This window comes from Gorilla gorilla, chromosome 3 (assembly GCF_029281585.2).
Source record: "Gorilla gorilla gorilla isolate KB3781 chromosome 3, NHGRI_mGorGor1-v2.1_pri, whole genome shotgun sequence".
In the NCBI taxonomy this organism is placed as follows: Eukaryota; Metazoa; Chordata; class Mammalia; order Primates; family Hominidae; genus Gorilla; species Gorilla gorilla.
Window position 1 is genome coordinate 211393740 of NC_073227.2, and position 22868 is coordinate 211416607.

A 22868-nucleotide genomic window follows, 5' to 3' on the forward strand; every position below is an offset into this window, starting at 1 on the left:
ATTACCCTCTATTTGTGTTGACTAAAAGCCCCTGTCATTTAATGTTTTTTCAATAAATGCTGGCAGGGCTAGCTAGTCAGGGCTCGTGGCTGCCAGAACTCTTTCTGTGCACGGCCCAGCCCCCTAGCGGCTCTTTCACTGAATAATTGGTGTCTGAGCACATTATTCATCCCTCGTGCAGCTGGGGTCTGCAGGACAGACCCCCACAAACAACAATTTGCAAAAGCAAACTTCCCTGTTTTTTTTTTTCCCAAGATGATAAATTAGAGGCTTTTAGTGTGCCTCGGCCACTTCGAAATAGCAAGAGAGTGCACAAAGGTCAACTCTGTGAGCTCTAAGTCAAGAAGGAAAACGGGAATCCACCAGAATCATGAGGGACATCCTAGATCCCAAGAAGGAGAATGTGGGCAAACAGTCAACATGACAGCAACCAGCTTAAAAAAGTGAGTGAAGTCCTAGCATGTGAGAGAGGCAGAGAGCCTCCCTCTGTAACTGACATTTTCACTGTGAATCTGAGCAACCCCAGCCAAGTTGTTGCATTTTGTTTCTCCCAAGGCCTGGAGTCAACATGGGGAGAGGCTTGGAGATGCTGTGAAGCAAAGACACTGGGAACAGCTGCAGACATTTTCCCAGACCAGGAAGTAAGAGCAAGATGCCATTTTCAATCTGGATGCATGCAAAGTCAGCTTTTTTTTTTTCTTTTTGTGACCCAGCAGAATGCCTGCACAGGCATTTTAGTCTCAGGCCAAAGATTGGAACAACTGCTTTGGGGCTTGGTAGGGACCTTCACAGCCATATTGTGGAAAACACCTCAGCAGTATGTGCTGGAATTGTGCTTTCCCCCATCGCAGCCTCGGGGCAACAGAAAAGCTGCTACAGCTGTAATTTCTCCTGGGTGATGAAACTTGCAGCCAGGGCCAGCTTGGAGACCTACAACCAGTCTGCAGGTGTCATTGCTGGGTGCCCCAGCCTGTTCCCCTGAGAATGTGATACAGCAGGGCTTTCTCTGCTTCACCCCCAGGCAGAAATTCAGGCATTGGAGCACCTGTCTACCTGGACCAGCATACTGAGCTACCCCACCACTTATAAACATAGGTTGTGGTGCAGTGGGGCCCTCTCCAGTCTATGGCCAGGCAGATTTCCAGGTATGTGGAGTACCCACTTGACTGGACCAGCAGCCTGAGCTTCCCCAACCTTCCTGTGCTGAGATTATAGTGCAGTGGGGCCCTCTCATCTCCACACATAGGCAGACCTCCAAGCAATTAGAGCATCTGCTCCTATGGAGAACTTAAATTTACAAGAAAAAAAAACCCATCAAAAATCGGCCAAAGGACATGAACAGACACTTCTCAAAAGAAGACATGTATGTGGCCAACAAACATATGAAAAAAAGCTCAAATCACTGATCATTAGAGAAATGCAACTCAAAACCACAATGAGATACTATCTCACGCCAGTCTTAATGGTGATTATTAAAAACTCCAGAAACAACAGTTGCTGGTAAGGCTGTGGAGAAATAGGAATGCTTTTACACTGTTTGTGGGAATGTAAATTAGTTCATTCACTGTGGAAGACAGTGTGAAAATTCCTCAAAGATCTAGAACCAGAAATGCCATTTGACCCAGCAATCCCTTTACTGGGTATATGCCCAAAGGAATATAAATCATTCTATTATAAAGATACATGTACAGGGCTGGGTGCAGTGGCTCACACCTGTAATCCCAGCACTTTGGGAGGCCAAGGCGGGTGGATCACCTGAGGACAGGAGTTTGAGACCAGCCTAGCCAACATGGGGAAACTCCATCTCTACTGAAAATACAAAAACTAGCCAGGTATAGTGGTGCACACCTGTAATACCAGCTACTTTGGAGGCTGAGGCAGGAGAATCGCTGGAACCCAGGAGGCAGAGGTTAAAGTGAGCCAAGATCATACCATTGCACTCCATCCTGGGCAACAAGAGCAAAACTCCATCTCAAAAAATATATATACATACATATATATACACAGATATATACATATATACATATATTATATATGTAAATGTATATATATGTGTATATATATACACAGATATATACACATATATATACATATATATAACTACATATATATACACACACACATACATATACATGCACACATGTTTATTGCAGCACTATTTACGATAGAAAATACATGGAATCAACTCAAATGCCCATCAATGATATATTGGATAAAGAAAATGTGATATATATTCACCATGGAATACTATGCAGCCGTTAAAATAAATGAGATCATGTTCTTTGCAGGGACATGGATGAAGCTGGAAGCCACCATCCTCAGCAAACTAACACAGGAACAGAAAACCAAACACCACATGTTCTCAGTCGTAAGAGGGAGTTGAACAATGAGAGCAAACACATGGATACATGGAGGGGAACAACACACACCAGGGCCTCTCAGGGGGACAGGGGGTAGGAGACCATCAGGACAAACACGTGGATACATGGAGGGGAACAACACACACCAGGGCCTCTCAGGGGGACAGGGGTAGGAGACCATCAGGACAAATAGCTAATGCATGCAGGGCCTCATACCTAGGTGATGGGTTGATGGGTGCAGCAAACCACCATGGCACACGTTTACCTAGTATCAAACCTACACTTTCTGCACGTGTATCCCAGAACATAAAATAAAATTTAAAAAATATATACACTGATTCATGATCTCCTTCCTCTCCTTCTGAAACACTCCTTGAAATTTTTTAGCGTTTCCCCCTCTGTCTTCCATGTCTCCTAACTACATGTTTCTTATTTTCCATGTCTTTATTCCTGTGTTCATTTTGGATAGCCCCTTCTGACCTATATTACAGTTTACTAGTTCACTCTTCAACTGCTTCTAACATACTAATATTCTGTTAAAACCACTCATTTGGGTTTAAATTTCAATTATGTTATTTTCTATGGACATTCTATTTGTTTTCTTGTAATCTTCTTGGCCATTCTCCAGAGTTTCCTGTTCCATGATGATATTTTTAATTTTTTTTTCACTTTAAACATACTAAGTATAGTTATTTTATTTTCTGTATCTGATACTTTCAATAACTGCAGTCTTTGCTAGTCTTTTTTCTGTGCTCTTGCTCATAGTTTTTTTTTGTTTGTTTTTCATGATTAGAAAAACAGAGAGAGAAGAAGGAGAGCAAAGGGAGGAGGAGGAGGAGAAAAGAAGAAAGCAGAGAAGAAGGGACAGAGAAAAAAAGGAAGTTGGTTCTAACGTTTCTCTAACAACTGGCTTCAGTGAAACACTCCCACCTTGTGGATTTTTAGGTTATTGAAATTAACCAGTCTTCTGGGTGCAGCACACCAACATGGCACATGTATACCTATGTAACAAACCTGCACTTTGTGCACATGTACCCTAAAACTTAAAGTATAATAAAAAAATAAAATAAAAAGCTACACAAATTTAAAAAAAAAGAAATCAACCTAATTCCTAGATTACCACCTCTTGATTCAAATGCTTTAAATCTAGGCTTTTCATCTGAGTCTTTCTTTTTAGTTATTCTGTTTATCTTCAAAACACTCCTGCTTTGAATTATTCAAAATCTACCTCCCTCCCTCTGTTTGACTACCATCAATTTTTTTGCTCATTCCTAATGCATTAATCTATTAGCTGTGAATATCCAAAAACCCTCATTTCACTGAATCTTTGACAGACCCCTTTGCATCCTCTTGTTCTTCTAATTATTTCCTCAGAAACTTTATGTTCTCTTTTCTTTACAAGCATGTCATAGTTTATATATAATGTGTGTATTGTTTTTATATATACCTATATATAGCCTCTTTTTAAAAGCACTGTACACCATGCTTTGAAATATATTCTAAAATCAGGTAGCATGAAAATGGAAACATAACATACTAAAACCTATGGGATGCAACAAAAGCAGTTATAAGAGGGACATTTATAGCCCTACATCAAATAAATAAATGCCTACATCAAAAAAGAAAAAAAAAGATCTCAAATAAGCAACCTAATATGCCTAAAGGAGCGAGAAAATTAGAGAACAATACAAGCCCAAAGACAGCAGAAGGAAACAAATAACAAAGATCAGAGCAGAAATAATATAATAGAAACTGAAAATTTCAATAAAAATAAGAATTGTTTTTTGAAAAGATAGACAAAATTAACAAATTCTTACATAGACTAAGAAAAAAGAAAACAAACTCAGAAGTGAAAGAAGAGACATTACAACTGATACCACAGAAGTTAAAAAATCATAACATACTACTATAAACAATTATTCACCAGCAAATTAGATAACCTAGAAGAAATTGATAAACTCGTGCCAAAACTGAATCATGAAGAATTCAAAATTTAGAACAAATCGTGAATAAGGAAATTAAATCACCAATGAAAGGTCTCTCATAAAAGAGAGACCCAGGGTTGAATGGCTTGCTGGCTGAATTCTCACAAACACTTAGATAAACTAACACCAAACTAACATCAATCCTTCTCAAACTCTTCGAAAAGAATGAAGAAGAGGAATACTTCCAAATCCATTTTTCAAAACCAGCATTACCCTGATACCAAACCCAGAGAAGGACACTATAATAAAAATAAATTTCAGACCAATACTCCTGATGAACTTAGATGGAAAAACCCTCAGCCAAATATTAGCAAATATTATTTTTAAAAAAACACAGCAAAAAAATTCACCATGCTTAAGTGGGATTCATCCCTGGGAAGCTTATTAGTCTTATTTGATTCGTGTAATCAGAAAATTTCTGTGTCTAGTGAAGAGAAATGAGAGCAATGGAGACTCATAGCACCTCAACAAATTTCCAGGCTTGAGCCAGTTAATAAATACGAGTCCTTCAAATACAAAAAAGACTGTGAAAGAAAATAGAACAGATCAATGAAACTAAGAATTCGTTCTTTGAAAAGATAAACAAAACTGACAAACCATTAGCTAGACTAGAAAAATGAGAGAATACTCAAAGCAATAAAATCAGAAATGAAGGAGGAAATATCGCAACTAATACCACAGAAATACAGAGGATCATGAGGCCACTATAAACAATTACAAGCCAACAAATTGGATAACCTAGAAAAAGCAGATAAATTTCTAGAAAAATGCAACTTACCTAGAGAAAGTCAAGAAGAAAGATAAAATCTGAACAGAACAATACTGAGTATGGAGAGTATATCAATAATAAAACATCTCCTATCAAAGAACATCCCAGGACCAGAAAACTTCATTGCTGAATTCTAACATTTTAAAAAATAATAATACAATCCTTCTGAAATTCTTCCAAAAACTTGAAGGAGAAAGAGTATTTCCAAACTCATTTTAAAAGATCGGCATTATTGTTTTTTTTTTAAAGTGATGTTCCCCTTCCTGTGTCCAAGTGTTCTCATTGTTCAATTCCCACCCATGAGTGAGAACATGCGGTGCTTGGTTTTTTGTCCTTGTGATAGTTTGCTGAGAATGATGGTTTCCAGCTTCATCCATGTCCCTACAAAGGACATGAACTCATCATTTTTATGGCTGCATAGTATTCCATGGTGTATATGTGCCACATTTTCTTAATCCAGTCTATCATTGTTGGACATTTGGGTTGGTTCCAAGTCTTTGCTATTGTGAGTAGTGCCACAGTAAACATACGTGTGCATGTGTCTTTATAGCAGCATGATTTATAGTCCTTTGGGTATATACCCAGTAATGGGATGGCTGGGTCAAATGGTATTTGTAGTTCTAGATCCCTGAGGAATCGCCACACTGTCTTCCACAATGGTTGAACTAGTTTACAGTCCCACCAACAGTGTAAAAGTGTTCCTATTTCTCCACATCCTCTCCAGCACCTGTTGTTTCCTGACTTTTTAATGATTGCCATTCTAACTGGTGTGAGATGGTATCTCATTGTGGTTTTGATTTGCATTTCTCTGATGGCCAGTGATGATGAGCATTTTTTCATGTGTCTGTTGGCTGCATAAATGTCTTCTTTTGAGAAGTGTCTGTTCATATCCTTTGGCCACTTTTTGATGGGGTTGTTTGTTTTTTTCTTGTAAACTTGTTTGGGTTCATTGTAGATTCCGGATATTAGCACTGGGGCCTGTTGTGGGGTGGGGGGAGGGGGGAGGGATAGCATTAGGAGATATACCTAATGTTAAATGATGAGTTAATGGGTGCAGCACACCAGCATGGCACATGTATACACATGTAACTAACCTGCACGTTGTGCACATGTACCCTAAAACTTAAAGTTTAATTAAAAAAAACAAAAACAAAAAAATAAAAATAAAAATAAAAAGGCAAACAAGGACACTATAAGAAATGTATGGGCCAACCAATATCCCTGATGAACACAGATACAAAAGTCCTCAAAAAAAAGTGCTAGCAAACAGAATTTAACCACACATTAGGAGAACATTTACCATGATAAAGTGGATTTATCCTCCAGATGGTTCAGCAAACACAAATCAACCACATTAACAGAATGAAGGATAAAAAAATAGCTATCTCTATATATGCAGAAAAAGCATTTGACTAAATTCAAAATCCTCTCATGACAAAACCTCTCAACAAATTCGGCGTAGAAGGCATGTACCTTAACACAAAACAGGACATATACAACAAGCTCACAGCTCACATCATACCCAACAACGAAAAAGTGAAATCTTTTCTGCTAAGATCAAGAATAAGACAAGGATATTTATTCTCACTACTTCTTTTCAACCTATTTCTGGAAGTCCTAGCCAGAGCAATTAAATCAAATAAAGAAATAAAAGATATTCAAATTGAAAAGGAAGAAGTAAAATTGTCTCTCTTTGATGACATATTATATATAGGAAACCCTAAAAACTCCACCAAAAAGCTATTAGACATGATCAATGAATTCAATAAAATTGCAGAATTCAAAATCAATGTACAAAACTCAGTAGTTTCTTTACACTGACAACAAACTATATGACAAAAAGAAAGAAATCAATCTCATTCATGGTAGCATCAAAAAAACCGTATTTTTTTGTTTAGGAGCACATTTATGATTGTACTTAGGAGTACATTTAACCAAGGAGGTGAAAGATCTGTATTCTGAACACTATAAAACATTGATGAAAAAATTGTAGATGACACAAACACATGGAAAGATATTTTATGTTCATGGGTAGGAAGAATTAATATTCTTAAAATGTCCTTACTGCCCAAAGTGATTTATAGGTTTAATGCAATATTTATCAAAATTTCAATGTCATTCTTCACAGAAATAGAAAAAACAATTTGAAAATGTACGTGGAACCACAAAGGACCCTGAATAACTAAAGGACTCTTGAGCAATAAGAACAAAGCTGAAGGCCTCACAATCTGACTTCAAAACGTATTATAGGAAAAGAACAAAAGAAGGAAGAAGAGGGTAGAGGAGAAGTGCAGCAAGGGTGGAGGGAGGTGCCCGCGCTGGATCGGAGGAGCAGGAGGAGTATGGAGGGAAGACTCCTGGGTGGCATGGAGCTCTTCCACCTCTAGGCACTGCCTAGCCGCGTGTCAGCCAGGGCTGAACCCCCACAGGATAAGGAAGCCTGTGTGTGTACCAACAATCAAAGCTGCATCTGTGACACAACAGGACACTGCTATGGGCAGTCTCAGTGTTGTAACTACTACTATGAACATTGGTGGTTCTGGCTGGCGTGGACCATCACCATCATCCTGAGCTGCTGCTGTGTCTGCCACCACAGCCCAGCCAGCCCTCAAGTCCAGCAGTAGCAACATGAAATCAACCTGACTGCCTATCCAGAAGCCCGCAATTACTCAGTGCTACCATTTTATTTCACCAAACTATTTATTACCTTCTTATGAGGAAGTGGTGAACTAACCTCCACCTGTTTCCCTCCCTGTCTGTCCATTGTGGATGAGCTCTGAGCCCTGTTTTCCTGTGAAGATTCTTTGAATTGTGGCCATTCTATTCACATGAACTCTCACATCTGGAGCACAGATGGCCCTCTCAAGGTAATTTATTGTATGCATTGACTGTTTACCAAACAAATGTCTCAATATGTACTCAGGTATATTCAGCAGCATTGTCGACTGCAGTCCCCTGTGCTTGCCAGAAGATACTGTATTCAAAGTAGAGGTTTCACAGTGATGAGTAATCACTGCAATTTTCCCATTGCTCCATGGACTCTCGGAGGCCGGTGTTCTGTTCCCTGTAAATAGAGATGTACTCTGAACCTTTCTGCTTCCCTCAGCTGTTCCTAGTCCTTGGTATCAGCCCCTGGAGATGTCCACAACCACTTAGGACAAAAGGCAAAAGTGGAATTTCAGACAAAACTTTGATAGGATCTTCAGTGATAAACTTGGACTAGCTGTGGCCCAGGTATCAGCACTCCCAAGAATTGCCAGGAGGAAGCTTTGGCAGACACCGCAGGTATGGCAAGGCCTATCTCCCTCTGCTGAATCCAACAGGGGCAAGCAAGCTGGCATGTGGCTTGAGGTGACCCGAATATGTCAGCACCCCTCAGATGTCTTTCTTTGCACTTTTTAAAAAAATCTCAGAATTTGCTGGCAACATGGCCAAATAGGAACAGCTCCAGTCTGCAGCTCCCAGTGAGATCAATGCAGAATGCAGGTGATTTCTGCATTTCCAACTGAGGTACCTGGTTCATCTCACTGGGACTGGTTGGAGAGTGGGTGCAGCCCACGGAGGGTGAGCCAAAGCAGAATGGGGCGTCGCCTCACCCGGGAAGTGCAAGGGGTTGGGGGAATTCCCTCCCCTAGCCAAGGGAAGCCCCGAGGGACTGTACCATGAGGAACCGTGCACTCAACCCAGAAACTATGCTTTTCTCACGGTCTTCACAATCCACAGACCAGGAGATTCCCTCCAGTGCCTCTGCCACCAAGGCCCTAGGTTTCAAGCACAAAACTAGGCAGTTGTTTGGGCAGACACCGAGCTAGCTGCAGGAGTTTTTTTTTTTTTCATGCCGCAGTGGCAACTGGAATGCCAACAAGACAGAACCATTCTCTCTCCTGGAAAGGGGGCTGAAGCCAGGGAGCCAAGTGGTCTGGCTTGGCGGGTCCCACCCCTACAGAGCCCAGAAGCTAAGATCCACTGGCTTGACATTCTTGCACAGCAGTCTAAGGTTGACCTAGGACACTCGAGCTTGGTGGGGGGAGGGGCTTCCACATTGCCAAGGCTTGAGTAGGCAGTTTTACCCCCACAGTGTAAACAAAGCCACCAGAAAGTTTGAACTGGGTGGAGCCCACCACAACTCAACAAGGCCACAGCAGCCAGACTGCCTCTCTAGATTTCTCCTCTCTGGGCAAGGCATCTCTGAAAAAAGGGCAGCAGCCCCAGTCAGAGACCTATAGATAAAACCCCCATCTCCCTGGAACAGAGCACCTAGGGGAAAGGGTGGCTGTGGGCACAGCTTCAGCAGACTTTGAGCATCCTTGAAAAGCCTGATGGCTCTGAAGAGAGCAGCATATCTCCCAGCACAGCATTCGAGCTCTGATAAGGGTCAGACTGCCTCCTCAAGTGGGTCCCTGACCCCCGTGTATCCTGACTGGGAGACACCTCCCAGTAGGTGCCAATGGGCACCTCATACAGGAGAGCTCTGGCTGGCATCTGGTGGGTGCTCCTCTGGAACAAAACTTCCAGAGGAAGAAACAGGCAGCAATCTTTGCTGTTCTCCAGCCTCCGCTGGTGATACCCAGGCAAACAGGGTCTAGAGTAGACCTAGGGCAAACCCCAACAGACCTGCAGCAGAGGGGCCTGACTGTTAGAAGGAAAACTAACAAACAAAAAGGAACAGCATCAACATCAACAAAAAGGACATCCACTCAGTGACCCCATCAGAAGGTCACCAACATCAGAAACCACAGGTAGATAAATCCACAAAGATGGAGAGAAACCAGAGCAAAAAGGTTGAAAATTCCAAAAACCAGAATGCCTCTTCTTCTCCAAAGGATCACAACTCCTCACCAGCAAGGGAACAAAAGAAAACTGGATGGAGAATGAGTTTGACAAATTGAGAGAAGTAGGTTTCAGAAGGTAGGTAATAACAAACTCCTCCAAGCTAAAGGAGCATGTCCTAACCCAATGTAAGGAAGCTAAGGACCTGGAAAAAAGGCTAGACCAATTGCTAACTGGAATAACCAGTTTAGAGAAGAACATAAATGACCTGATGGAGCTGAAAAACACGCCATGAGAACTTCATGCAGCATGCACAAGGATCGAGCACTGATTCAATCAAGCAGAAGAAAAGATATCAGAGATTGAACATCAACTTAATGAAATAAATAAAGAAGACAAGATTAGAGAAAAAGGAATGAAAAGAAATGAACAAAGCCTCCAAGAAATATGGGACTATGTGAAACGACCAAATCTACGTTTGATTGCTGTACCTGAAAGTGATGGGGAGAATGGAACCAAGTTAGAAAACACTCTTCAGGATATTATCCAGGAGAACTTCCCTAACCTAGCAAGGCAGGCCAATATTCAAATTCGGAAATACGGAGAATATCACAAAGACACTCCTCAAGAAAAGCAACCCCAAGACACACAGTCGTCAGATTGAGCAAGGTTGAAATGAAGGAAAAAATCTTAAGGGCAGCCAGAGAGAAAGGTCAGGTTACCCACAAAGGGAAGCCCATCAGACTAACAGCAGATCTACCAGCAGAAACTCTACAAGGCAGAAGAGAATGGGGGCCAATATTCAACATTCTTAAAGAAAAGAATTTTCCACCCAGGATTTCATATCCAGCCAAACTAAGCTTCATAAGTAAAGGAGAAATAAAATCCTTTACAGAAAAGCAAATGCTGACAGATTTTGTCACCACCAGGCCTGCCTTAAAGGAGCTCCTGAAGGAAGCACTAAACATGGAAAGGAACAACTGGTATCAGCCACTGCAAAAACATACCAAATTGTAAAGACCATTGACACTATGAAGAAACTGCATTAACTAACAGCAAAATAACCAGCTAACATCGTAATGACAGGATCAAATTCACACATAACAATATCAGCCTTAAATGTAAATGGGCTAAAAGCTCCAATTAAAAAACACAGACTGGCAAATTGGCTAAAGAGTCAAGACCCATCAGTGTTCCGTATTCAGGAGACCCATCTCACGTGCAAAGACACAAATAGACTCAAAATAAAGGGATGGAGGAATACTTACCAAGCAAATGGAAGGCAAAAAAAAGCAGGGGTTGCAACCCCAGCTGACAGCTGGGAGGCTGCAGGGGCCCGGGCGGGCGGGCGACGGTGGCGCGGAGGCGCAGAGGAGGCGAGCCGCCGGAGCGGTGTCAGGCCTGGACGCTGCGCGGGCCCGGTGTTTCGCGGGACGGGGGTCTCCACCCAGCCCAGGGGACGACGCATTTTCCGGGGGTGGGGGGTGGGGGTGGGGAGGGGGCGGTCAGGCGGCGGGGTGGGGTGGTGGAAAGGCATGAGAGCTCTGCCCGGGCTGCCCGCTCCCACAGCCCAGGCGGCTGCCCGCAAACCCGCGCGTGCGCAGTAGGCGGCCCACCTGCTGGTACCTGGGCCGGCTCTGGGATCCCCGGGATGCCCAGGAAAGAATGGCAGTTCTCCGCTGTGTGGAGCCTCTCACCGGGCCTAGACCTAGAAGGCAGGAATCCCAGGCCGGTCAGCCCGGTGGAGGCGGCGGGGCGAAGACACGCCCCTCCGTAGCCAGCCAGGTGTTCCCCGCGAAAGAGAGAGAGGCCACCGCCCTCGCCCCGAACCACCCGACCCCGTCCCAACCCCGCGTCCTAAAGCTCCTCCAGCAGAAGCCGGTATTCTTCCTCGCTGAGGGGTGCTTCCAGCGAGGCGGCCTCTTCCGAGGCCTCCAGCTCCCCCGGGGCCTCCGTTTCTAGGAAAGGTTGCGCCTGCTGCAGAAACTCCGGGCTCGCCAGGAGCTCATCCAGCAGCAGGCCGCAGGGGAGTGCAGACGAGCGCCCCGGCTCCTGGAGCGCCTGGGAGGGCGCCGGGATGCCTTGCATCTGCCCCTGCCGCCCGGAGGCCTCCGGGGGCGCGGGCTGGGGAGGTGGAGCTGCCCCGGCTTGGGGTTCCCACGCCGCCCCGGCGACCTGGGGACCCCGGCCCCAGCCCCACCACGGGCTCCCCTGGGACGTGGGTGGCGCAAGCACACCTTGGCCCTGCGGCCCCGCTTGAGCGGGCCCAGGCTGTCCCACCGCGCAAGGGCCCGGCAGGCCGTCGCGCTGCGGGTCCCGGTCCTCCCGGCTTTTGCCCGGGTGCGGAGGCCACCGAGGAGCCTGAGGGTGGGAGAGCGCCCCTTCCGGAGGAGCCGGGGCGGCGTAGGCAAAATCCCCGCGCGCCGGGGCAGGTTGGGAGATCCCCTCCGCCGGCGCGGCCCGGCTGGGCTGCAGCACGGGGGCGGCCCTCGCCGCCTGGCTCACGGAAGCCCCCTGTGGGAGAGCCGCAGCCGCGCAAATCCCAATGTCTCCCCATTTGCCCTCACACACTTCTGACTTTAGGCACAACAGATTTATAAAAAATTGCATGACAAGGGTCTCCAGAAGTGTGCACAGATTTTCCCAGATCCCCAAAAGCAATGCCAAACTAGTCAAATCATTTATGTTCTCACAAGATTCTGGGAGGATTTTGCCTGTCAGTTCGAATGCACTTTAAGATTCTGGGAGGGAGAGAAAAGGCCTTAGAGGATTGCAGAGTAGAATAAGCATAAGACAGGAAATGTTCCTCTGTTATAGCAAGGAAAATAAAAGTCGGCTTTTCGCAAACAATTTCCACTGGAGCAGAGATGACCGCAGTATATTCAAACTCTGGCCTTGTCCGTGACGTTTAATAGGGTTTTTTGTTTTTCTCTTGTAAATTTTTTTTTCATTGCTGCAGAAATTTGATGAAGTCTGGCTTACAGACTGTCCACTGCAGTTTCTTTTTTCACCCAGAACAGTAACTGGGCTAATCAGAAAATGCCCAACTCCCAGTATCTCCTTCAGGAGAGAATTAAAACGGTAGAATGTGTGTTGAAATATTTGGCTTTTTGATAAATTGTCTAATGACTAGATTCTGTCTCTCCTGATGTGGAGTGCTGAAGGACATGATGGAGTCATATAGATGACAGTTTGTGTCTGCTGAGAAGAAAGATGAGTGTTTGCTACAGCACTAGAGAAACTGCAATACCACAGACAGCCAACTGGGGAAGAAAATAGACAATAGAATCTAAAATACATTGAGAAAAAATTCTCTTTGACTTGGAAACACACCCAAGTCCAGAGAAAATATATTTGGGAATGTGTTTGTGAAGCACCTAGAATCTATAGCTTGGACTATTGCTGTCGGTATCCCCCTTTACTGAGCCAGTCTTTAAATGCTAGATTTGATGAGTGCTGTATAGATCCCTAGATCTCTTTAAAAAAAAAAAATCACAAGGCACACAGAGAAGGCAGAAAATATTCCCCATTGGAAGAAAAACATAAATATTCAGAAACTGAATTTTAACAAATAAAGATTTTTGCATATCTGATGGAGAACTTAAAATAATCATCTTATGCATTCTCAGTGAGCAAAACTATAACAGGAAGAGACAACTGAGTGAAATTTAAAAATAACGAATGAGCAAAATATCAACAAAGAGATAAAAACTATTTTTAAAAACCCAACAGAAATCATAGAGTTGAAGAATATAATAACTGAGTTTTATAAATTCACTACAGATACACAACAGCAAACAATGGAGCAGAAAAAAGAAAATTGAACATATATTATTCACAAATATTGAGTCCTGGAAACTAATATTTTAAAGAATGGGAAAAATACAGGTGAAATATAAGACTTACTGGACACCATCAAGTAGACCAATACATTCAGAGATAGAGTCTTTTAAAAAGAATAGAGGGAGAAAATGGCATAAACATTATTTCAGAGAAAAAGCGGGGATGCTAAGAACTTTCCAGATTTCAAAGCGATGAAAGAAAAAATACTAGCAACCAATAATAATTGATCTGGGAAATACTGTATTTCAAAAATTAGAACAAAATAAAGACTTTCAAAGATTAAAATAAAAAAGCTGAGGTTGTTAACTACTAGAATAACCCTAGGAAAAAAAATGCTAAAGAGAGTTAATGATGTTGAAAAATTAAATGATGCTGGACAGCATCATAAAACCACATGAAAATATAAAGCTCTCTGTTCAATGTAAATATATACACAGATATACAATTTTCTACTGTAATGGTGCATTAAATTCTTAAATCTCTGTGAAAATACAAATCATATATAAAGATACAATTTGTAATGTTGAGAAAGTGACGGAAGTAAAAATGAATATATTTTGTATGTTGTTAAGGTGAAGTTGAAGGCAAAAGCCATTTGCCCTGGGGACCTTAGCACTGGGCAAGGGAGGAGGCAAGGCTGCCATTTTCTCTCCCTCGTTTCTTCCATCTCCCCTTACTCTGCATAGGGATTTTTCTTGGTCTACAGGAATAGTCAATGGGCCAGGCTCTGTCCTGCGTGCACAAACACACACACACACACACACACACACAGGTGCAGGTGGGCATGGCATGTATACGCGGAACCTGGGATTTTAATTTTAAAATTTTTAAAAAGTGGGAAACCAAGGATTTTTGGCATGATTCTCAGGACTTTCGGCTGGGGAAAGTGTAAGTCTTTGCTTTCTGCCATGTGGCATGCCATCAGTTGTTGGGGCTTTCTCCCTGAAGGTGTCCCCCAAGGAGATTGTGCAGGAGATTTACCCGGTGCTCATGGTCCGTGAAGACATGTGTCACCGCACCTGCTTCTCACTGCCCCTGGACAGCAACATGCTGGACCACTTCTCAGAGATGTGCAATATTGAGGGGCGGCAGGAGGGCTCAGGGCTGTGTGTGAGGGAAGGCTGTTTTGGAAGTTGGGTGGACTGCCTTGGGGACGGCCGCCAGAAGCAGGGCCAGGAAGCACTTCCCCACTTCTCTGAGGGCTCTGCGTCAGATGAGCGCATGAAGGTGGGATTGGAGCTGCGCTCTGCTTGTCAGGCTGTCACACCAGCACCTTCTAACTTCACAACCCGTGAGTTAAAGAACAGGGTTCTGATTCCAAAAAAAATGAGGCAGTACCAAGCCAGGCTTGATATCAGCCCAACAAAATTCTATAAAGAAAAATAATGTTTAAAAAAAAAGAAAGAAAAGCTTCACAGCCTTTGAGTAGGGAAGTCTGCCCAGTGCAGCACTGCCAACTGCTGAGGTGAGATTGGCATGGTTGTAAAGCAAAAGTTCTCATGCACTCAAGTTACCTGCGGGGAAGCTACTCATGTTCTCAGGGTCTACCTGCTTGTTAAGAGCAATTGTGAAAAAGATCTGTAGCTCAATGTGTTCCATAATTGATCACAGAACCTTTCCTTTTTCCCAAAAGAACCACCATTAAAATATCGTGAAACACACATTGGAAGACAGTGCTGAACTTGTGGGTCCTGAAAAGTTCTTAGGACACCCCTGCATGAGGGCTGCCCCTGGACAGCAGGGCAAGGTTGTGGAGGCCCCAAAGCTCTGAAGGCTATGCCTACCGAAGACACTAGTGCACAAAGAGGAAGTGGCCTTGTGGCTCCCCAAGACCTGCCTGTGCTTCAGAGGCATTTGGCAGAAGGTTTCTTGTTAACAAGGATCCTTGCCCACTAGCAGGAAGGAGAGAGAGAGAGAGACAGAAAGAGACATACAGAGAGAGAGAGAATGTGTGTGTGTATGTGTTTGTGTGTGTGTGTGTGTGTGCTGAAACCAGAACCCCACCTTAGGTGTTTATTGTGGAATTTGAAAATGAAAGCCTAAAGTTGAAAACTAAAATCACACATGACCGCACCCTGCCAACTATTTACTGTCTGAGAAGGGTCGTTCCAGGGTGTAGGACCCTGGTAACACCCTTTTCCCTTCCTTCCTGAAAGAGCTACACACACTGCTCAAAGCCTGTATCCACATGTTCCATGTCCAAGACGAGCTCAAGAGCCTGGACCCATCTGCCACTTTCAGCAGGGTTAACTGCAGCTGCTTGTTCTTCCTGAGCATCTTCTCCAGTGGTGACCTGAGAGTTGAGGGAGGCATTGGCGCCAGGATTGAACAGAGGAAAAGGGAGCACGGACGCCAGGTGGTGAGGACCAGGCCATCTCACCTGGAGGGTTCTGGCCCTGAGACATCCAGACAAGCATCACATTTAGGTGCAGACAGCTGGCCTTGGGTGGCTCTGTGCTTGTCACCGGCCTCGGGTCCCTCAAACAGTGGGAAATGGAAGAATGGCTTGGAAATGGGCCCCATCAACTGTGTGTCACCTGAGCACATTCTCCCAGGGGTCCAGGAGGGGCCATCGTGTCTCCAGAACCAGAACTGGAAGGTCCAGCTTCCAGGGGGAGCAAGGAAGAGGGTCCTTAGTGAACTGGAGGGCCTCACAGCAAGATGCCTGGCTTAATCAAGCTTGGACATGCCTGAAGCATGCTCAGTGACTAAAAGTGCCTACCACGAGCAGCTGGAACCCACTCCCTGAGAGCTTCAAGAAGCTTGGACATGCCTGAAGCACGTTCAGTGACTAAAAGTGCCTACCACGAGCAGCTGGAACCCACTCCCTGAGAACTTCAAGATGCATGGGGACCTCATGTACCTGTTTGTAATTACAGCCAAGGACCAGCAGGCAGCATTACTGCATCCACATGGGGCTTTTACTGGAACCAGTAAGTCTCTGCCAGCCCCTCACAGGCTCCTGGGATGCCACTCATTCTGCGTCTATGGACAGACAACCAGGACACTTGCTCAGTGCCCACCCACTCCTTGTGGCCCACAGCCCATCACTCAACCCCAGCCCCACCATCCCCTGCTTCCTAAGCCATTCCTCATGCCAGAAGAAAAGGCAATACCTTTGTCCCACAGCCTCTGCCTTGTGTCGTGTCATGTGGGCGTATGGAATGAACTGGCCAGCCTAAACTCCAGTGCTTCTGCCTGAGGAATCTGTCCCCGCTGTCTGAGTCCCCCTCTAGGGAGCTGTCAGTTGGGGAGAGAGCAGCCCTGGAAGAGAGGCCCACCTGCTTCTGTTTGACTTCAGGGCAGCCTCTCAGGGCAAGAACCCAGAGCAGATGGAGGCCTCACAGAAGCCTGTGGCAGGGCTCTGGGCTTGGTGGCTGAACATCTCCCTCTCTGCTGCCAGCCATGGGGCCCAGAACCACCCATTCATGAGGGTCACCACCACATTGCAGGTGTGCAGCTGGACGGCTCCCCAGGCAGAGCCTGCCATGGACTCCATGCACACAGAGGATGCACACCTTGAGGCTGGACTATGAGGAGAACATTCCTGAAGAGGTGCATGAAGCCTGCTCCTGCCCTCACTTGGAACCCCCTTCCCTCTGGGTACCAGACAGAATTCTATGCACTTTCCTGGAGGCTCCATGCTGGTCTGTTCATTTGGAAGTTTGAGGCTGTCCATGAGGAAGTAACAAAAGAGATATCTCAGAGCAGGTTGTGGGGCACAGGCTGAGCCCTTGCCTAGTCCCTCCCTAGTCCCTTTGCAGAGCCGGGGCTGGAACAAGGACCTGTGGATAATGAGGGAACTGCTCTGCAATAACCGGCCTGAGCAGCTGCTTCAAGAAACAGCCACAATCGAGGCACCTATAGCCTCTGGTGAGTGACTGGCAGCCTCAGGCCCACCTGCCATCTGTGAGCAGGTTTTCTTGCTAACAGAATGAAAGCAAAGAAAGCTGGAATAAGCCCAGCCCTCTCAGGCACCTTGAAGTCTGTCGGGGTTCCTTGCAAAGCCTTCTAGCCTTCTGCTTCTTGGAAGCCCACCCAAGCACCTTTTTCCAGCCTCTAAGACTTTGATGCTCTGGAAGGAGAGGGCCCTAGTTTTCACTAGGCTATGGGGCCAGGCCCATCCAGCTCCCTACTTCCACTAACAACCACAGGGCTCTCACCTGGGCACACACTGCCCAGCCATAGCCCTTCTAAGGCAGAAGATCATTTGTCTTGCAGTTTCAGCTTGCTAGGGCTTAAAAGTTATCAGTGCTGTTATTAAGATAGAGAAGTGAGATCATCAGCACAGGTGACAGCACAGGCCGGGCTGCTGGGGAGGCTGAGGGAGAGTGTCCAGCCTATTCTGCCAGCTGGGCCTTGCCAGGGGTGTCTCGTGACCCAGTCCCTTAGAGAAACATGCAGACATCTCAGCAAGGAGCTGGAAGGTGCAGATCAGGGCAGCCCAGCACCACTGATGGTGGAGTGGGGCTACCTCCCATCAAGCTGTGTCTCCACAGCTGACCCGTGGAGCCAGGAGGTGATTTACAACATCTGCAAGGCAGTCAGCCCCATCAGCTCTATGCCCTTCAACATTCACTTCAACTCAAACATCCCACCAGAAAGCAGTGGGGACTGGCCAATCCAGCAGCCCTGCAAAGTGGAACAGAGCATCCTGGGGTGGGGAATCTGGGGCCTGCCTGCTCATCTGAGCACTGCTCCCTGGGGGTGTGCTCTGCAGGATCCCTGAAGGAGGGCTGTGAGCTCATCAGGGAGACCCTGAGCCTGTGGAACATGCCTGAGGCCATGTCCATGGGGATTTGTGCCTACTTGCACCTCCTTGCTCATCTCACTACGCTATTGGTGACTGTGCTGAGGTGGGCCTCGAGCATCCCCTGGGCTGTGTCAGCACAGGGCTCTGGGCCTGGCCTGGCATTGAGGGATGGCAAATAAGGGGCCTGTGTTTACATTGTGGCCTCCTGTGGTTCCAGAAAATGAGGAAGTCCAGACCTGTAGTACTGGAACCCTATCAAAGGGGTTAGGAGGCCACTCACTTTCCCTCAGGGCCCCATGTGGAGGAGCTGAGGGAGGTTAAGGAGACCCTGGGGACTCACTTGTTCTGTCTGGGCTTCCCCCAGCTCCACCCTTTGATAACCGTTTTCTGGGAAGAGCTCAGGAACCTCTCGTGCTGTAGTGAGGTGGGGCCTTCCCTCACAGGGTATTGGTGAGGAGGCATTCTGAGACTCTGTGAGTGAGAAGCTAACACAGTGCCTGAGAATACTCATGGGAGCTGTCATCCTCTGTGACCATCACGTGACCTTGTAGTGTTCAGACTGCCTGGCCTGGCCTTGGGCTTGCTAAGGCTGTTTTGGGGTCAGCTGCTTTAGACTCCCACTTTCTCTGCATTCAAACAGTGACTGTTTTAGTGTTTGTTTATGGGTTTAAAAAATCCTAATATTTCATTTATAGTAGTTTCAGCTTGTATGTGTGTATTTGTATAAATTTTATTAGAAGAAAGAGGGCTTAAGGCAACAGCATTTTAAGAAGGTCTTAATGGGGCATAGACTTTTATGTCACAACAGCTAATACTGACCTCTTTTTCTACCTTTGCATAAAGTATACGTAGAAAGTGTAGCCAGAGGTGGTGAGGCTAAGTGTCTAGAGCTGAGCTGCTTGGGCTTGCTTGCTGGCCTGCAGTCAGATGGACTCTGGCTGTGAGGCAGTGCCCACCCTGGATCTACACCCCCCCACCCCCTCTCCTTAGTCCCTGAGTAACCAACACAAGGCAGTGCTAATAAGCAGGGGAGTGATGGGCATCGGGAACCCCAATACTATCCGGGAAGATCTGAATGCCATCTGGGCTGGGGCTGTTGGGGGTAGGGGCTGTGGCTGCCTTGGCTTGTCAGGGTGCCACCCACAGATGTGCCTGCCCTGTGCTGCTTCTCCAGCAGCCGGCTGCCTATGGCCCTGAGCCTGTCACACCATGCTTGCTACCTCATGCTACTTGTGTTTGAAAAACCATCCTAAGATGGTGCTGCTGGATGTGAGTGCTGAAAAGGGGGCAGCACCTTTGTCCTGGGGGATTAGGAGCTGACCAGATTCCTCCTGACTCCCTCCCAAAACAAGTGGGGCTGGTGCTGCAATCAATGATGCCCCCCAGAAGATGTGTTTGCACTGGCTGAACAAATACATGATGCAGAGGCCTAAATGAAGACACATGAATGGGGTGTGTGGACATCAGCTAGCAGCTGGGAAACAGGTGTCTCTCAGGCCTCTCATTCTTCAGCAAGTGTGGAATGTGCCCATGCCCTTGAGTGTATACATCTGCAGTGTATACATCTGGAGTGTATACATCTGGAGTGTATACATCTGGAGTGTATACATCTGGAGTGTATACATCTGCAGTGTATACATCTGGAGTGTATACATCTGGAGTGTATACATCTGGAGTGTATACATCTGCAGTGTATACATCTGGAGTGTATACATCTGGAGTGTATACATCTGGAGTGTATACATCTGCAGTGTATACATCTGGAGTGTATACATCTGGAGTGTATACATCTGGAGTGTATACATCTGGAGTGTATACATCTGGCTGTTGCTTTTGCTGCCACTATCCCCAGGCCCAATCTGGCTTAAAGTCCAGGTTTTAAGTAAAAAAGATAAGAGGATTTTCTGTGTTCTGGGATAGGAAGCCAGGGATCTGTGTAGGGCTGCGGTTGGGTGCACATTAGTTTTGTGACAGGATGAGAGCTGCAGTGGTTTTATTAATCGTGATAGCCTGGGCTGGTTGTAGCTTCAGGTGAGGGGGAGGGAGTCAGCAGTGGAGGTCCCGGAGACATCCATGTGCCCAGCCCTGGCCTTCCTGCCCTCAGGCACAGCAAAAGGCACCGCCACAGGCCCTGACTTCCTTCTCTACTCTCTGCAGCCCAGATGGGAAAACTTGGAGGCTACAATCTGAATATATTTTTCTCCCATTTTAACCCGAGCTGCCTAACACACAGTGGGGGCAGGGTGGGTGAAGGGCCTGGGGGAAAGCAGGGCTGGATCATGGATCCTGGGGGAAATTTAGAGATACAGAAGTGCTTGTCACCTCTCTGTGGAACCCAGCTCCATACCTGGTCCTTGCCACACAGCCCTTTCTACAGAGAATAGCTCTGGGGCGTTTGGGGATCCCTATGGCCCCGGGTGGCTTCCTGTCCCCCGCTGCCTGTGCTGCTTCCCTTGCCTGCTGTCAGAGCCCAACATGGAGGAGGAGGTTGCCGCCCTGAGAGCCTGAGGGAGCTGTGTCTGACGGGGGCTTCTGCCTGGGGGTTTGCAAAGAGCTACTTATGAATATAGTCTCTCCAGATTCCTTGTTTCAAAGGAAGTGAGCATGAGCTAGCAAGTGTAGCAACCCCACAGCTGATAAACAACTTTGTCTTGGTTTTAAACCATCACATCTTCATTTCACATTGGAATAAAGTGAAACCTGCTACCCCAGCCTTGCCCATGTGTTCTGTAACCCAGTCTCCTTTGGTTGTGAAGGCTGTTGTCAGAAATGTTATTAGAAAAGATTATGCATAAATTAAATCAAATGTAAAATTATGCTTATAATGTCACTTGAGTGAAAGGTAAGAGGGTAGAGTCACAGGCACTCAGCTGGGGTTTACCCACCCATCACTTACACTCATAAGAGTGTGGCACAGGTGAATGTCACTTGACATTGGTGACAGAAGAGAAAAGGCCGGCATGAAGGCCAGGTAGGGGAGAGGTGCCAGGCTGTGGGGCCAGGCCCTGGGCATGCTGGACCTGTGAGGTCCCTGAACATCTAACTGCCCAGGCACTGGCCCTTTTCACATCAGTTGAGGTAAGAGGATGGGGGAGCACTCTCTGGAAGTCACACTGCGCTGGGAGAATGGAGGAGAGTCTACAACTCACCATCCTAGTGTAGGTTTTAGAGTGAGATGGACTGTCTTGGAGAGCTAATGAGCTGGGAGGAAAGCAGTCCCCCAGGTGCATCTGAGGGCCACAGCCTATGAAGTAAGCAGTGTGTGTGGGAGTGGCCTGTCCCTGTGAGAGGAGAAGTTTAAAGCTATTACAGCTGGTGGCTGCTGCTCAGCCATCCCTCTGCAGAGCAGGCAGGTCCTCAGCTGCATGTATATCTGAATGTCTTTTGGAGTGTTTAGAGAGTCCTCTATGTCTTAGAAATTTTGAAAAGAAAAACAAATTTCAATTCTAATGTTTATTAGTTTCCCTGAGCCAATTGGAAAAAAAATGTCCTTCACCTTGAAGTTTTAAGTGACACCCAAGGGTAGCCACCAGTGTCTCAGCCACTGAAGCCTTGTGCATGCTCCCACTACCAGTTTGATTTGCAGCCTCATGGTTGTGTTGTACTAAATGTTCTTTCTTCTGGCCTTGTCCAGTGAAAACGGTTCACATGGCTAACACCACTTCTTGAGATACAGGCACCATGTAAAGCTGAGAATGGATTGGTTTAGTTACTATTGTGCCTCCTCCTGACCTGAGAGGCCCATTTCTCCTGGTTGATTCATTAAGTGTATTAGTGCTGTCAGTCGCCTTTGGACAACTCAAATGACAAGTGGCTGTTGTTTCATAAAGAAAATGAAGGCTTTAGATGTGAAACCCTCCTTTTCTCTTCTGCTTCTCTTAGGTGAAAGATTTTATTTTTTAAAAAAGGGTACATAGTCGTATCCCAGCAGGTGTAATGTGATAACTGGCATGTGCTAGGCTATGGTTTCAGTGTGTATGGGCAATTCTTCAAGACGGAAAACCAAGTTTCACTGAGTTGCTGGAGCCGCACTCACCTTTCTCCACATCCCCCACCATGGGCTTTCACTTTTCTCCCGGGCTTGAATTTTTTTCACATCCATATTGTTTATACACACACGCACACACACACACATCTGTCTGTCGGTGCAGTGGCTGAATCATGGGTCAGTGCAGCCTCAAACTCTTAGGCTCGAGTGATCCTTTCACATCAGCTTCTCAAATAGCGAGGACTACACTACAGGCATGCAATGCTACACCCAGCCAATTAAAAAATTTTTTTTGTAGAAACTGAGCCTACTTATGTTGCCCAAACTGGTCTTGAACTCATAGGAACCAGCGATCATCCCACCTTGGCCTCCCAAATTGTTTACATTACAGGTGTGAGCT

General features: G+C 46.0%; 1 long non-coding RNA gene across 1 annotated transcript in view; it reads left to right on the forward strand.

The window, feature by feature from the left end:
* Positions 1-3445, forward strand: part of LOC134758394 (uncharacterized) — a 61134-nt gene extending 57689 nt beyond the window's left edge. The window contains exons 2-4 of the long non-coding RNA XR_010133582.1: positions 256-443; positions 556-641; positions 3154-3445. This is a non-coding gene — a long non-coding RNA (uncharacterized lncRNA). The remainder of the gene's footprint in view (positions 1-255; positions 444-555; positions 642-3153) is intronic.
* Positions 3446-22868: the final 19423 nt, after the last annotated feature.